We start from the raw sequence: 17,555 nt of genomic DNA, 5'->3' as shown, positions 1-17,555 counted from the left end.
GGCAGACTTTGATTGTACTGACCAATAGAATAGACAGAAATGAGACCTGCGACTTCTGAGACTAGTCTATAAGAGGCAGTGCAGCTTCTCCCTTATTTGCAAGGACATTGTAAAGTCCTGAGCTGCCTTATAAGAAGTCGGATTACCCTGAGGCTGCCATACTTTGAGACAGTCCAGGCCCATGTTGAGATCACTTAAAGGTCCTCCAGTCAGCAGCCCCAGTGCAGGTTCCACCTAATAGCCAACATTAACCAGGAGACCTGTGAATAAAGATACCTCTAGATGATTAAAGCTCCCAGCCACTGAGTCTCCCAGCCAAGGCCCCAGACATCATAGAGCAGAATCAAACTATCCCTGCTGTACTCTGAGTTCCTGAACCACAGAATTAGAGAGCATAGTACAAGGATTATTTTAATGACACTCTTTTGGATTGGTTTATCACAAAGCAATAGTAATCCAATCAGAGGTAGAATAAAAGGGATAGAGTAAAAGACATAAAGAAGGTAGTTAATAGAGGGAAAACAGGCTAGTGACAAAGCATATAGCTTTGCTGCTGCTGCTGGGCTCTTTGGTCCGAGAGATGCAAAATGGACAGAAGTGGACAGAAGGAAGCATCGAGTGAGAAGTTATCCAGTATGCTAAATTAAACTTCTGCAGGTAATTTGTACCTCCTTTTATTTTTTTAAAGATTTTATTGGGCAGCCGGGAAGGCTCAGCAGTTGAGCACCGCCTTCGGCCCAGGATGTGATCCTGGAGACCCGGGATCGAGTCCCACATTGGGCTCCCCGTGTGGAGTTGGCTTCTCCCTCTGCCTGTGTCTCTGCCTCTCTCTCTGTGTGTCTCACGCCCTGGGCCCAAGGCAGGTGCTCAACTGCTGAGCCACCCATGTGTCCCCCTGTTTGTCTTTTCTGTCACCTTCAATCTTCAGTTTTGCATTATAGTTATCTGGGTGCATGTCTGGCCTTTCTGCTGGTCTGTGAACTCCTGGAAAACAGAGTCTGTATTGGATTTGTGGGTTCACCATAGCTCCGTGATGGGTGTTTTCATCATCAGGATCTGTAGAGAGAGCACCTAAGCCTAGAGATGCTAGTAAAGATAATGTATCTTCACATTAGTGGCAGAACTAGGTCCCAAAACTCAGATCTCTTTATTCACAGCTTGATGTTCTCCACTAGATGAAGGAGAAAAAGGAGCAAAAGGGGGAAGAAGAAAAGCAGGAGGAAGTAGTATGCTTCATGGGGGAAAAACTTTGTGTCTGTTTTGTTCACTGCTGCATCCCCAGTGGCTAGAATAGTGCCTGGCACATAATATACACTTGATACATATTTTTTGAAACAATAAGTGATGTATGTAAGTAGGCATTCATGTACACAGATGATAATAACAGTCTTTAGGGGTGTGGGTATTGTTTGCCTATCACAAGTTTTTTCTTCTGCATTGTCCTTTTTTTTTAAGATTTTATTTATTCAAGAGAGACACACAGAGAGAGGCAGACAGAGACATTGGCAGAGGGAGAAGCAGGCTCCTTGCAGGGAGCCCTAAGTGGCACTCGATCCCAGGACCCGGGGATCATGCCCTGAGCCAAAGGCAGACTCAAGTGTCCCCTTCTGCATTGTCTTGATGCAAGGAAGGAAAAACTCATACCCAGAAAACCCAAGATTTTTCTGCATTTGTTTTTTTCACTGCTCTTTTGTACACCTTGTCTTTCCCTGGATTGCAATTCTGAGGACCAAGAGGCAGCTCCTACTGAACTCTTGCATTAGTGTTCTGATAACAAAAAAATGTGATGTGCTGCACAGAAAATGTCTTGATTTTATATAAACATTTTCTAGTAAAGTTACTATTTCATTAAAATAAAAATGAAAAGGATGTGAGGGCGATCTGGCTGCGACATCTGTCACCCCGTTGATCGGCAGGATTGATTTGGCTGATCTGGCTGGCTAGGTGGGTGTCCCCTTCCTCCCTCACTGCTCCATGCGCGTCCCTCCCGAAGCTGCGCACCCCGATAGAGGAGGACCTAGAGGAGGACCGTTCTTTGGTCAAGGGTATACGAGTAGCTGCGCTCCCCTGCTAGAACCTCCAAACAAGCTCTCAAGGTCCATTTGTAGGAAAACGTAGGGTAGTCAAGCTTCCAAGATTCCAGACACATCCAAATGAGGTGCTGCACGTGGCAGTCTGCCTTTCCAAAATAAATAAATAAGTAAATAAATAAATAAGTAAATAAATAAAAATGAAAGAAAAGCAGGGCTCATTATTATGGCTGCCTTTTATAGGCCTTGCTATTTGACATTACAATGAGACACTGGGGCCAGGGGCCAGGGTTGCCCAAGAGGCTGTGTGGTCTCAGTGGAGCTGAGCCCACATGATGGAGGCCATGAGTGTGGCTGAAAAACAGGAAATAGTATGGATAAAACCACATACTCTGTGGCCCCTGTACTCACTGGCCTGTGGTTATCATCCTGGTAACACCTATTTCAAGCCTCAGTAAGGGAATCCCCTGCCCCCTCAATCTAAATTCTTCCTCCTGTAGCTTGGTGGTCTTTTGTTTTTCTTACCTTTGCTTTTTGGGTTGGGAAGAAGATAGTCTTTCCTTAGCTCTACTGTAATATTTCCTCTTCCTGACTCCCACCCCCAGGGCCAAAGTGATTTGAACAAATTTACATAGGAAAATTATCCCCCCTACTGTCTATGGTGCCTGAAGATACAATTTCTAATATTTAAAACCTGGGGCAGGGATGCCAGCTGGCTCAGTTGGTAGAGCACATGACTCTTGATCTCAGGGTCATGAATTTGAGCCCCATGTTGGGCAGAGAGATTACTTAAAAAATAAAATGAAATACTGTTTAAAAAAATAAAACACAGGATGAGCACTGGGTGTTAGGCTATATGTTGGCAAATTGAACTCCAATAAAAAAAATACTAAATAAATAAATAAATATTTAAGAAATAATAATAAAAAATAATAAAATAATAAAACGTGTAGCAGAGGGAGTAAGAGTAAGAATATCATTTTGGGGGCAGCCTGGGTGGCGCGGTGGTTTAGCGCCTGCCTTCGGCCCAGGGCGTGATCCTGGAGACCTGGGATCGAGTCCCACATCAGGCTTCCTGCATGGAGCCTGCTTCTCCCTCCTGCCTCTCTCTCTCTCTGTGTCTCTCATGAATAAATAAATAAAATCTTAAAAAAAAAAAGAATACCACTTTGGCCTCAGTCTAGACCTAAACCACATGGTTTATAAGAACCATTCCATCTGAGGAATCAAGGGGGCCTGCCCAGATTAAGAGCACAGACTCTGAAGCAAGACTTCCTGTGTTGGAATCTGGGCTCCATACTCTATAGGTTTTGATGACTTGGGCAAGTTGTTAATCTATCTATGCTGCAGTTTCCTGATCTGTAAAATAGAGGAGAGAGTTGTTAGGAAGATTTTCAGAGTTCATGTAGGTAAAGCACTTAGGATGGTGCCTGGTAAACAGTAAGTGCTGTTGAAATATTAGGTATTATAATATCTGTTATTATCATCATTAAAATTATTAAATCAGACCCTTGTTTGTACGTACCAGCAGTAGGCTGGAGGAGAGATGTGAGTGGTACCCCACATATGTAACAAATAGATGTTAGAGAAGCAAAACATGAGCACTTAAGGAATTACATCTAAGTGTTTTCAAAAGTTTTATTTTGTTTGTTTTAATCCTTTACTAAAAACAAATCTCAGTTACAAGTTGTTGCTTGTGCTTTTGGAGTCATATCTAAGACACTATTGCTAATCTACTATTACAAAGATTTACACCTGTGTTCTCTTCTGTTTTATGTTTTATCTCTTACATTTAGGGTTTTGATCCGTTTTGAGTTAACTTTTGTGTATGGTGTGAAGGAGTCTAACTTCATTCTTTTGCATGTGGATATCTAGTTGTCCCAGCACCATTCGTTAAAAAGACTTTTTTTCCTGTTGAATGGTCTTGGCACCCTTGTTGAAAATCAATGGCCATAAAGGTCTGAGTTTATTTTTGGATTCTCAACTCTATTCCACTAATCAATATATTTATCCTATGCCAGTACCAGTCTTCATTACCATAGCTTTGGTGTAATTTTGGAAATCATGAACTGTGAGTTGTCCCAGTTAATTTTTTCAAGATTGTTTTGACTATTCTGGCTTCTTTGCATTTATTTCTATGTGAAGCTTAGGATCATCTCATCAAGTTCTGTAATAAAAGACTGCTGGGGATATGATACAGATTGCATTGAATATGCTGATCCATTTGTGGAGTATTATTATATTAACAATAATAGAACAGCCTTGGTGGCTCAGCAGTTTAGCGACGCCTTCAGCCTGGGGCTGATCCTGGAGTCCTGGGATTGAGTCTTGCGTCGGGCTCCCTGCATGGAGCCTGCTTCTCCCTCTGCCTGTGTCTCTGTCTCTCTCTCTCTTTCTGTGTCTCTCATGAATAAATAAAATCTTTAAAAACAAACAAACAAACAAAAAACAATATTAAATCTTCTGATCCATGGGCATGGAATATCTGTATATTTAGTTTCAATATAGCACTTCTTTTATTAAATTAATTCCTGAGTATTTTATGCTATTGTAAATGGAATTGTTTTGTTAATTTTCTCTTTGGAGTGCTATTGTTAGTGTATAGAAATGCAGTTGACTTTTGTAGTTGACCTTGTATCTTGCAACTTTGCTGAATTTGTTAGTTATAATAGTATTTTTGTGGATTTCTTAGGATTTTCTGTATACAAGATCATGCCACCTATAAATGGAGGTAGTTTTACTTTTTCCGTTCCAATATAGCTGCTTCTTATTTCTTTTTCTCTCTTCATTGCCCTGCCTTACATGGAGTAAGTGCTCACCAAAAGGCAGCCATATTTTTATCTCGGAGTCCGGCCACAAATCCAGATGCTGAAATGCACAAAGCCTGGAAACCACATAGGTGTGGTCAGAATCTGAACTGTTTTTGAATGCGCTCTACAATCGCTTTATTTCTGTTCTTTTTTTTTTTTCTTTTTTGAGAGACAGAGAATGAGGGCATGAGAACATGAGCAGAGGAATGGGGCAGAGGGAGAGGGAGAAAGAGAATCTTAAGCAGGATCCATGGAACCTGATGCTGGACTTGACCTCATGACCCTGAGATCATGACCTAAGCCGAAATCGAGTCAGATACTTCAATGACTGTGCCGTTCAACGGCCCCTATTTCTGTTCTGTTAACTTTTAGAATTTGGTAGCATTTGGGCGGCCCTGGTGGCGCAGGGGTTTAGCGCCGTCTGCAGCCCAGGGTGTGATCCTGGAGACCTGGGATCCAGTCCCACATCAGGCTTCCTGTATGGAGCCTGCTTTCCCCTCTGCCTCTCTCTCTCTCTCTCTCTCTCTCTCTCTCTCTCTCTCTGTGTGTCTCTCATGAATAAACAAATAAAAGCTTAAAAAAAAAAGAATTTGGCAGCATTTTTTGAAAATGCCAGCATGTTTTTTTAATAAATTAATTTTTATTGGTGTTCATTACCAAAATACAGAATAACACCCAGTGCTCATCCCATCAAGTGTCCCCCTCAGTGCCCGTCACCCATTCACCCCCACCCCCCACCCTCCTCCCTTTCCACCACCCCTAGTTCATTTCCCAGAGTTAGGAGTCTTTATGTTCTGTCTCCCTTCCTGATATTTCCCACACATTTCTTCTCCCTTCCTTTATATTCCCTTTCACTATTATTTATCTTCCCCAAATGAATGAGGACATACACTGTTTGTCCTTCTCCAATTGACTTACTGCACTCAGCATAATACCCTCCAGTTCCCTCCACGTTGAAGCAAATGGTGGGTATTTGTCGTTTCTAATGGCTGGGTAATATTCCATTGTATACATAAACCACATCTACTTTATCCATTCATCATTCGATGGACACTGAGGCTCCTTCACAGTTTGGCTATTGTGGACATTGCTGCTATAAACATCCGGGTGCAGGTATCCCGTCGTTTCATTGCATCTGAATCTTTGGGGTAAATCCCCAACAGTGCAATTGCTGGGTCGTAGGGCAGGTCTATTTTTAACTCTTTGAGGAACCTCCACACAGTTTTCCAGAGGGGCTGTACCAGTTCACATTCCCACCAACAGTGTAAGAGGGTTCCCTTTTCTCCGCATCCTCTCCAACACTTGTTGTTTCCTGCCTTGTTAATTTTCCCCATTCTCACTGGTGTGAGGTGGTATCTCATTGTGGTTTTGTTTTGTATTTCCCTGATGGCAAGTGATGCAGAGCATTTTCTCATGTGCATGTTGGCCATGTCCATGTCTTCCTCTGTGAGATTTCTCTTCATGTCTTTGGCCCATTTCATGATTGGGCTGTTTATTTCTTTGGTGTTGAGTTTAATAAGTTCTTTATAGATTTTGGAAACTAGCCCTTTATCTGATACGTCATTTGCAAATATCTTCTCCCATTCTGTAGGTTGTCTTTTAGTTTTGTTGACTGTATCCTTTGCTGTGCAAAAGCTTCTTATCTTGATGAAGTCCCAATAGTTCATTTTTGCTTTTGTTTCTTTTGCCTTCGTGGATGTATCTTGCAAGAAGTTACTGTGGCCAAGTTCAAAAACGGTGTTGCCTGTGTTCTCCTCTAGGATTTTGATGGACTCTTGTCTCACATTTAGATCTCTCATCCATTTTGAGTTTATCTTTGTGTATGGTGAAAGAGAGCGGTCCAGTTTCATTCTTCTGCATGTGGATGTCCAATTTTCCCAGCACCATTTATTGAAGAGACTGTCTTTCTTCCAATGGATAGTCTTTCCTCCTTTATCGAATATTAGTTGACCATACATTTCAGGGTCCACTTCTGGGTTCTCTATTCTGTTCCATTGATCTCTGTGTCTGTTTTTGTGCCAGTACCACACTGTCTGGATGACCACAGCTTTGTAGTACAACCTGAAATCTGGCATTGTGATGCCCCCAGCTATGGTTTTCTTTTTTAAAATTCCCCTGGCTATTCGGGGTCTTTTCTGATTCCACACAAATCTTAAAATAATTTGTTCTAACTCTCTGAAGAAAGTCCATGGAATTTTGATAGGGATTGCATTAAACGTGTAAATTGCCCTGGGTAACATTGACATTTTCACAATATTAATTCTGCCAATCCATGAGCATGGAATATTTTTCCATCTCTTTGTGTCTTCCTCAATTTCTTTCAGAAGTGGTCTATAGTTTTTAGGGTATTGATCCTTTACCTCTTTGGTTAGGTTTATTCCTAGGTCTCTTATGATTGTGGGTGCAATTGTAAATGGGATGGACTCCTTAATTTCTCTTTCTTCAGTCTCATTGTTAGTGTATAGAAATGCCATTGATTTCTGGGCATTGATTTTGTATCCTGCCACGCTACCAAATTGCTGTATGAGTTCTAGCAATCTTGGGGTGGAGGCTTTTGGGTTTTCTATGTAGAGTATCATGTCATCGGCAAAGAGGGAGAGTTTGACTTCTTCTTTGCCAATTTGAATGCCTCTAATGTCTTTTTGTTGTCTGATTGCTGAGGTGAGGACTTCCAGAACTATGTTGAACAGCAGTGGTGAGAGTGGACATCCCTGTCTTGTTCCTGATCTTAGGGGAAAGGCTCCCAGTGCTTCCCCATTGAGAATGATATTTGCTGTGGGCTTTTCGTAGATGGCTTTTAAGATGTCGAGGAAAGTTCCCTCTATCCCAACACTCTGAAGAGTTTTGATCAGGAATGGATGCTGTATTTTGTCAAATGCTTTCTCTGCATCTAATGAGAGGATCATATGGCTCTTGGTTTTTCTCTTGCTGATATGATGAATCACATTGATTGTTTTACGAGTGTTGAACCAGCTTTGTGTCCCGGGGATAAATCCTACTTGGTCGTGGTGAATAATTTTCTTAATGTGTTGTTGGATCCTATTGGCTAGTATCTTGTTGAGAATTTTTGCATCCATGTTCATCAGGGATATTGGTCTGTAATTCTCCTTTTTGGTGGGGTCTTTGTCTGGTTTCGGAATTAAGGTGATGCTGGCCTCATAGAACGAATTTGGAAGTACTCCATCTCTTTCTATCTTTCCAAACAGCTTTAGTAGAATAGGTATGATTTCTTCTTTAAACGTTTGATAGAATTCCCCTGGGAAGCCATCTGGCCCTGGACTCTTGTGTCTTGGGAGGTTTTTGATGACTGCTTCAATTTCCTCCCTGGTTATTGGCCTGTTCAGGTTTTCTATTTCTTCCTGCTCCAGTTTTGGTAGTTTGTGGCTTTCCAGGAACGCGTCCATTTCTTCTATATTGCCTAATTTATTGGCGTAGAGCTGTTCATAATATGTTTTTAAAATCGTTTGTATTTCCTTGGTGTTGGTAGTGATCTCTCCTTTCTCATTCATGATTTTATTAATTTGAGTCTTCTCTCTCTTCTTTTTAATAAGGTTGGATAATGGTTTATCTATGTTATTAATTCTTTCAAAGAACCAACTCCTGGTTCTGTTGATCTGTTCTGCAGTTCTTTTGGTCTCGATTTCATTTAGTTCTGCTCGAATTTTAATTAACTCTCTTCTTCTCCTGGGCATGGGGTCCATTCGCTGTTTTTTCTCTAGCTCTTTTATGTGTAAGGTGAGCTTTTGTATTTGAGTTCTTTCCAGTTTTTGAATGGATGCTTGTATTGCGATGTATTTCCCACTCAGGACTGCTTTTGCTGCATCCCAAAGATTTTGAGTGGTCGTATCTTCATTCTCATTAGTTTCCATGAATCTTTTTAATTCTTCCTTAATTTCCTGGTTGACCTTTTCATCTTTTAGCAGGATGGTCCTTAACCTCCACGTGTTTGTGGTCCTTCCAAACTTCTTGTTGTGATTCAGTTCTAATTTCAAGGCATTATGGTCTGAGAATATACAGGGGACTATCCCGATCTTTTGGTATCGGTTCAGACCCAATTTGTGACCCAGTATGTGGTCTATTCGGGAGAAAGTTCCATGTGCCCTTGAGAAGAATGTGTATTCAGTTGAGTTTGGATGTACAGTTCTGTAGATATCTGTGAAATCCGTCTGGTCCAGTGTATCATTTAAAGCTCTCATTTCTTTGGAGATGTTGTGCTTAGAAGACCTATCGAGGGTAGAAAGAGCTAGATTGAAGTCACCAAGTATAAGTGTATTATTATCTAAGTATTTCTTCAGTTTGGTTATTAATTGGTTTAAATAATTGGCAGCTCCTACATTCGGGGCATATATATTGAGGATTGTTAAGTCCTCTTGTTGGATAGATCCTTTGAGTATGAGATAGTGTCCCTCTTCATCTCTCACTATAGTCTTCGGGGTAAATTTTAATTTATCTGATATGAGGATGGCTACCCCTGCTTTCTTTTGAGGGCCATTTGAATGGTAAATGGTTCTCCAACCTTTAATTTTCAGGTTGTAGGTGTCCTTCTGTCTAAAACGAGTCTCTTGTAGACAGCAAATAGATGGGTCCTGCTTTTTTATCCAGTCTGAAACCCTGCGCCTTTTGATGGGGTCAGTAAGCCCGTTCACGTTCAGAGTTACTATTGACAGATATGAGTTTAGTGTCATCATGATATCTATTCAGTCCTTGTTTTTGTGGATTGTTCCACTGAACTTCTTCTTAAAGGGGAATTTTAAGAGTCCCCCTTAAAATTTCTTGCAGAGCTGGTTTGGAGGTCACATATTCTTTCAGTTCCTGCCTGTCTTGGAAGCACTTTATCTCTCCTTCCATTTTGAAGGAGAGCCTTGCTGGATAAAGTATTCTTGGTTGCATGTTCTTCTCATTTAGGACCCTGAATATATCCTGCCAGCACTTTCTGACCTGCCAGGTCTCTGTGGAGAGGTCTGCTGTTACCCTAATACTCCTCCCCATAAAAGTGAGGGACTTTTTTTCTCTTGCTGCTTTAAGGATCTTCTCCTTATCTTTGGAATTTGCAAGCTTCACTATTAAATGTCGAGGTGTTGAACGGTTTTTATTGATTTTAGGGGGGGATCTCTCTATTTCCTGGATCTGAATGCCTGTTTCCCTTCCCAGATTAGGAAAGTTTTCAGCTAGGATTTGTTCAAATATATATTCTGGCCCTCGGGAACCCCAATTAAACGTAGATTTTTCTTCCTCAGGCTGTCATTTATTTCCCTTAATCTGTCCTCATAATCTTTTAATTGTTTGTCTCTTTTTTCCTCAGTTTCTCTCTTTGCCATCAGCTTGTCTTCTATGTCACTCACTGGTTCTTCCACCTCTTTAACCCTCGTCATTAGGACTTCTAGCTTGGATTGCATCTCATTTAATTGATTTTTAATTTCTGCCTGATTGGATCTAAATTCTGCAGTCATGAAGTCTCTTGAGTCCTTTATGCTTTTTTCTAGAGCCACCAGTAGCTGTATAATAGTGCTTCTAAATTGGCTTTCTGACATTGAATTGTAATCCAGATTTTGTAACTCTGTGGGAGAGAGGACTGTTTCTGATTCTTTCTTTTGAGGTGAGGTTTTCCTTCTAGTCATTTTGCTCAGTGCAGAGTGGCCAACAACAAGTTGTATTGGGAAAAGGAGAAAAAGAGAGAGAGAGAAGGAAAGAAAAGAGAAAAAGAAAAAAGAGAAAGAAGAAAAAAAGGGGAAAAAGAGAAGAAAAAGAGAAAGAAAAAGAAAGAAAGGTGAAAAAAAAGGGGGTGGGGGAAGCAATCAGAAATCAAAAAGAAAGAAAAAACACAACACAAAACAAAAAAAAAACAAAAAACATGGGGGAGTATCTTCTGATTCTGTATACTTTAAGTCCCTTGACTTCCTCTGGAACTGGTCCTTCTACCTGGTCTTCTGGGGGAGGGGCCTGCTGTGCTGATTTTCAGGTGTTAGCACTTGGGGGAGCTGCTCTGCCCCCTGCCTGGTGCAGGGCTCAGTGGGGGTTGTTTACCCCATGAGGCCCCAGGAGGAACAGCCACAATGGCTAGGCAGCTCTGGAAACCTGGATTCAGCCCCCGCAGGAACTCTGGGTCTCTTGGTCTGTAGGGCCTGGAGGCTCCGGGGCGGGGCCCCTGATCTGCTCAGCTCCGGGCAGGAGTGTCCTTGCTGTCCTGGGCCCTCCCGGTCTCTGCCTGTCCCTGGGGGAGGCCGGATCCTGGGCTGTGTCCCAGCGCCCTGTGCTCCGGAGCCTGCGCTGTTGGATTCGCGCTCCCGCCCCGCAGCCCCCTCCGCGGAGCCGCCGCCCGAGCCCCTCCGTGCTGTTCCCGGAGCCGCGCAGCCCCCTCCGCGGAGCTTCTTCCTCCGCCCGAGCCGCCGCCGCTGAGCTGCTCCCGGAGCCCCGCAGCCCCCTCCGCGGAGCCGCCGCCCATTCCCCTCCGAGCTGCTCCGGGTCCCGCCGTGCGCGCTGCATCCCTTAGGGAGCTTGGCGCACTCTCCGCGGGGCGCAGGTGCCTGTTAGTGTCCCAGGGAGCCTGAGGGCATCCCCGCCCTCCTGGGGTCCTGCTCTAACTCCCTACGAGCACCTTTCCCCCGGGAAGGTTGGTGCAGCTCCTGCTCCTCCGGGACGGGGCTCTCCTCTCCTGGGGACACTCGCCCCGGCCTCAGCCCGGCTCTTCGCGGGGCCCCTCCCCCTTGGAGGCCTTTTGTGTCTTTATTTCTCCCCCCCCCCCCCCCCCCCCGTCTTCCTACCTTGATAGAAGCGCGAACTCTTCTCACTGTAGCATTCCAGCTGTTCTCTCTTTAAATCTCAGGCCGAATTCATAGATTTTTCAGGATGATTTGAAGGTTATCTAGGTAATTTGTTGGGGACAGGTGATTTGGGGACCCTACTCTTCCGCCATCTTGCCCCTCCTCTCCAGCATGTTTTGTTCATGTTAGGAAGAATTATATGGGGTGTTTTTTGTTTATATTTAACACAACACATTAAAGGGAGAACACTCATTTTGGAGGCAAAAGGTGTGAAAGATGTAGTGATCCAGCAGAGAGAACTCCAGGGACTAGATGAGATTCAAAGTGATGAGGTCTTGATTAGTTTAACCTACTAGGAGATTGTACTATCTGAGCTTTTGTTTCCTTGGGTTTCAGAGGTCCAAGGTTTTTATTTATTCAGTCATCACACAGGCATTGGGAAGTGGCATGGGCTTAATAGTATTTTCTTAAACTAAAGCATGGACTCTGGACCCAGGTCAAGCTTGAATCTGAGCTCTAGCTAACATTTCCTAGCTCTGTGACCTTGGCCAACTTACCTAACTTGTCTGTAGTTCTGTTGCTTCTTCTGTAGCATGAGGATAATAATATTATATACTTCATGGATTTGTTGTTAAGAGTTAAGTGAGTTAAAGCATAATACATAAAAAACTTAGATAAGTTCCTGGCATAAATTAACTGTGCAACAAATGTTAAATAGCTATTATTTTTATCGTGGGTGGAAATATAGCTATTTTATTTTATTTTTTATTTTTTATTTTTTTGGAAATATAGCTATTTTAACTCCCTGTTTACATGTTTAATTCTCTGTTTATATGTTCAACTAGCTTTGTTCATTGTTGATATGAGGGATATGATATGATATGTTCAACTTTGAGCACTTCAAGTAACATTTCATTGAGAGGGACTGTTCCCTTCCAGAATTTTTGCCCTGCAGAACTAAGAGCTGACTGCATCTGTGAAAGGCAAAGTAGTGCTAGAGAGCCACTAGATGGCAGTATTGTCAAGGGAGTCAAGCAGCAGAGGAAAAGACCAACCCTTTCCAGCCAAGAGTTCATGTTCATGTCTGCAGCAGTTTTTTTGTCCTCTACAGAAATTCAAGCTATGATTTCTTTTCCAGTGTTCTGCTGGTCTTAGAGCACTGCCATTCCTGCCCAAGGCTTCTTGGGAGACCTTTGACACCCTTAGCCATTTGTCTTTACTGAGCAGAGGAGAGAAATTATGCTGAGTATGTTTTCAATTCTTTGGATGTTGGGTTTCTAATTCCCATTCTACTGACTTGCTGTTTCTTTTGCTACACCCCCATAGATGGAGTTAAATGGCTGAGGGGAGAAGCAAAACTATCCTTTTTGAGACAGCGAGCACTATATCAGCAATTGTATATAATCACTTCATTGAATTGCCATGAACCCCTGAGAAATTAATTTTGTCATTTACTTTATCCATCACTCTGCTTAAACAAGTATTAACATAGGTGTGGCCAATTGTACTTCAGTTATACCCCCACTCAACACCACTGGATTATTTTCAGATAAATTTCATATATCATTGTATTCTTTCATTTTTAAATATTTCTTACATACCTATAAAAGATTAAGATTTTTTAACACAACATAGTACTATTACAACACTAAAATAACAAGCAATAATACCTTAACATCGTTAAATATCTAGCCAGTGTTTAAATTTACCTGGTTTTAGTCTCATTGTTAAAAATCGCATTTACTTCATTCAAATTAGGGTCCAAACAAGACCCATAGATTGCATTCATCTAATATGTGAACTCCATTTTACATGGAGAGAACCTGAGAATCAGAGATATCTGTTCCAGTTCAAAAACAATTCTCTACTGAATCAGACTTAGTACTAGGTGTTGAGGATACAAAGCTTAGGAAGGCACAAGTCTTTACTCTCAGGGAACTCAGACTTGTGTTTCTGTAATGCTCTGTGAATGTGTCACAGGACTTCACGTGTTATGCTACTAATATGTAGTTATATATCTGTCTTCCCAGGTAGATGGCAAATTCCTTAAAATATAAGGGCCATTTTATGGTTAGCATTGTATTCCTAATATCTAGCATAGTCCCTGGTACATAGTAGGTATTTAACAACTGTGGGGGGAGGAATAATTTTAGGCAGTGGGAACCAGTGAAGAGTTTCTTTCTTTTTTTTTTTTCAGTGAAGAGTTTCAAGTAGGGCAGTAGCATGATAAGATTTTCATGGTAGATAGGTAACTCAAGTTGTGTGAGACCAGAGCTCAAGCAAGAGGTCAGGAGTGAAGATCTGGGAGTCTGTATATAGGTGGAGCTTGAGAGCCTGACAATGGATGCTATCACTCAGGGAGAAGACCTGCAGTGAAATCGGGAGTGGACTAAGGAGGGAACCCTGAAACTTACCAAAGAGTTGTAGGATGAGAAACCCATGAGAAAGATGGAAAAGCAATAGCCAGGGATACTAGAAGAAAACCAGGAGAATATGTTGCCACAGAAGCCAAAGGAGGTTGGGGCACCTGGGTGGGTCAGTGGTTGAATGTCTGCCTTTGGCTCAGGGTCCTGGGATCAAGTCCTGCATTGGGCTCCCTGCAGGGAGCCTGCTTCTCCCTTTGCCTATGTTTCTGCGTCTCTCTCTGCGTCTCTCATGAATAAAATAAAGTCTTAAAAAAAAAGAAGCCAAGGGAGGAAAGAATTCAAGAGGGAGGGAGTGGGTGTGGTTGACACTTTTGAGGCAGGTAAGGAGATAGTGGTTGAGAATAGTTCAGTGCAGTTAGGGTGTGGTTGGTGGTGGAGGAGTGACAGGAAATAAGCCCAGAAAGGCCTCATCCAAAAGGGCAACATACACACACACACACACACACACACACACACACCTCAGTCACCAGGCTAAGGAGTTAATGCTTCATTCTGTAGATAATGGGGAGTTATCAAGGAGTTTAAAATAGGAGTGACCCAGGGCAGCTGGGTGGTTCAGTTGGTTAAGCATCCAACTCTTGGTTTCAGCTCAGGTCACGATCCATATGGGGCTTTGCACTCAGCTTGGAGCCCGCTTGAGATTCTCTCCCTCACCTTCCCTCTCTACACCTCCACCTCATGTGCTCCCTCTCTAAACCAAATAAATAAAATCTTTAAAACAAAACAAGCAAAAAACAGGAGTGACCTAGACAGATCGTGGTGTTCTAGATAGGCCAGGCTGAGACATAGTAGAGGATGCTGTGGAGGAATGGGACTGGAAGCAGGGCTCATTCAAGCAGAGTAAAGTGGCTCTTGGGCAGTGAAGGTAGGGACTGTCTTTTAAGAACTTTAGTAGTTAGGAGCCACAGTGACGCAAGATGGCAGCCACCACGGGCTCGGGAGTACAAGTTCTTCGCAATTTTCGACTGGTAGAAGAACTGGAAGAAGGCCAGAAAGGAGTAGGAGATGGCACAGTTAGCTGGGGTCTATAAGATGATGAAGATATGACACTTACAAGATGGACAGGGATGATAATTGGGCCTCCAAGAACAATTTATGAAAACAAAATATACAGCCTTAAAATAGAATGTGGACCTAAATACCCAGAAGCACCCCCCTTTGTAAGATTTGTGACAAAAATTAACATGGAGTTAATAGTTCTAATAGAGTGGTGGACCCAAGAGCCATATCCGTGCTAGCAAAATGGCAGAATTCATATAGCATCAAAGTTGTCCTGCAAGAGCTCCGGCACCTAATGATGTCTAAAGAAAACATGAAAACTCCCTCAGCCATCCGAAGGACAGTGTTACAGCAATTAATCAAAAAGAGAAACCACAGGACCTCCCCCTCCCCACCCATTCGATTTAAGCAGTCATTTTCCACAGTGGTACATTTTCTAGATACGTCTTGTAGACCTCAAAAGTACTGGAAAGGAAGCTCCCATTCAAAGGCAATTTATCTTAAGATACTGTAAACAATACTAATTTTTTGTCCATTTGAAACATGTAAGTTGTGCTATAACAAATCATCCTGTCAAGTGTAACCACTGTCCACATAGTTGAACTTCTGGGATCAAGAAAGTATATTTAAATTGATTCCCATCATAACTGGTGAGGCACATCTAACTCAACTGTGAAAAGACACATCACACAATCACCTTGCTGCTGATTACATGGCCTGGGGTCTCTGCCTTCTCCCCTTCTCCTCCTGCTGGCTCCCTCCCTTCCTCCCTCCACCCACCCCTCCATCCCTGCAACAGCCCTCCAGCTTGGGGTGGCTTGCTAGAATAGGCGTGAAGGTTTCAGGTAGCAGCCTGTGGGACTACTGCTGGGTGTGCAGGGGTGCAGCTGCACCCCTGGTTTCTTTTTTTAAGTCTTAAATGATGCCCTCCCCCCTCCAAGCCATCATCCTTTCTCCACTTCCCATGACCACCCTCAGCCAAAGCATAGATTGTAACCCCTCTGCTCCCCTCTGAAATTGGCCTTTGGTGAGGAATTCAGGGCCTTCCCCATATCTTCTCCCTCACCTTAATTGAGGGGTGCTGCTTTTTCCTTCCCCCTCAAGTCCCTTTTTGCACCATCACCACCCAATACTTCTTGCTTTGGCCAGAAGCCATCAGGTAAGGTTGGAAAGAGTCTCTGACTTCCCTTGTTTAGTTTGGAACAACATTTACTCACTCTCCACCAGCCTGGGAATGAATATTGGGTCCTCAGCCCTGCCACCCTCTGCTGTCATCATCAGCTGATGCTGTTTTTTAGCTCAGGTTTTGATAAAGTGAAAAGAACAGTCACCAGGGGTACTCAGACCTGCCAGCTCTCAAAGTGCTTGGTGGTAAAACTTGGAGAAAGGCCACAGAAGACACTTGTAAGCACACACAATCCCTCTGAATGAATTGTTTTCTTTTCCTGTAATTGCTTTTGCTTTTAACAATTGAAGAAGTTTTAAACAGGGTTCTCTTTTTTTTCTTTAAAGATTTTATTTATTTATTTATTTATTTATTTATTTATTTATTTATTTATTTATTTATTCATGAGAGACACAGAGAGAGGCAGAGACACAGGCAGAGGGAGAACAGACCCCATGCAGGAAGCCTGATGTGGGACTCGATCCCGGGACTCCAGGATCATGCCCTGGGCCAAAGGCAGACGCTCAACCACTGAGCCACCCAGACATCCCTAAACAGGGTTCTCATGTGGTCATCTTACAATCCATTTGGGTCTAGTTTGGAATCTGAAAACTGGAACAAAAAGAACCTTGGATTTGGTGCATACTTTGGTTTTGGTGCTGCTGCGTCTCATGGTCCTCAGCAGGGATAGAGAAAGAACTCAGTGTGCACAGCAGATCCCCGAAATTGGTGGGCTTCACTTCCTGGCAAATTGCTGCATTTTTCCACTTTTCTGTTCAGGACCACTAAATGCTGAGATGTGGATGCATACAGAAATAAAAGTGATTCATTGTGTTCTAAAGATTTTCTTTTTAATTTAGTGTTTGTGTAAACACCACCTGCTTCTAACCACCTTTTGAAGCAGCAACTATCAAGTCTGAAAAGCAATCGATGTTTCCATTAATCTTTTCCTGGGGATACCTTAGTTCTAAGGATTTAACATCCTGTAAGTAAAGATGAACATAACAGTATTCCATAAGCAGCCTTTTTATTGTCAGACCATTGCCTGATTTTAATATAATAAAAAAGAAAGTGTGCGTTAATATTTAAAAAAAAAAGAACTTTGGTAGGTAAAACTGGCAGGCATTGAAAATGATAGTTAATACTCGTTGAGCACTTATATGCCAGGCATTATTCTCAGTGCTCATGTGAATTATCTTCCATAATTCTCACAACCAACCAATGATATATATAATGTTATTAACCTCATTTTATAGATGAGGAGCTGAGGTACAGAGAAAAAAGGCAATTTGCTGAGGATCACAGAGCTAGGAAACTACAGAACATAGATTCAACTCTCAGTGGTTGGCGCTAACATACTCTAA

General features: G+C 42.5%; 1 pseudogene; it reads left to right on the top strand.

The window, feature by feature from the left end:
- Window positions 1-14,944: 14,944 nt before the first annotated feature.
- Window positions 14,945-15,385, top strand: LOC112912296 (ubiquitin-conjugating enzyme E2 variant 1-like; annotated as a pseudogene).
- The last annotated feature ends 2,170 nt before the right edge of the window (window positions 15,386-17,555 follow it).

The sequence above is a fragment of the Vulpes vulpes genome, chromosome X (genome assembly GCF_048418805.1).
Source record: "Vulpes vulpes isolate BD-2025 chromosome X, VulVul3, whole genome shotgun sequence".
NCBI lineage: Eukaryota > Metazoa > Chordata > Mammalia > Carnivora > Canidae > Vulpes > Vulpes vulpes.
This window is presented reverse-complemented; position numbering and strand designations above follow the sequence as displayed.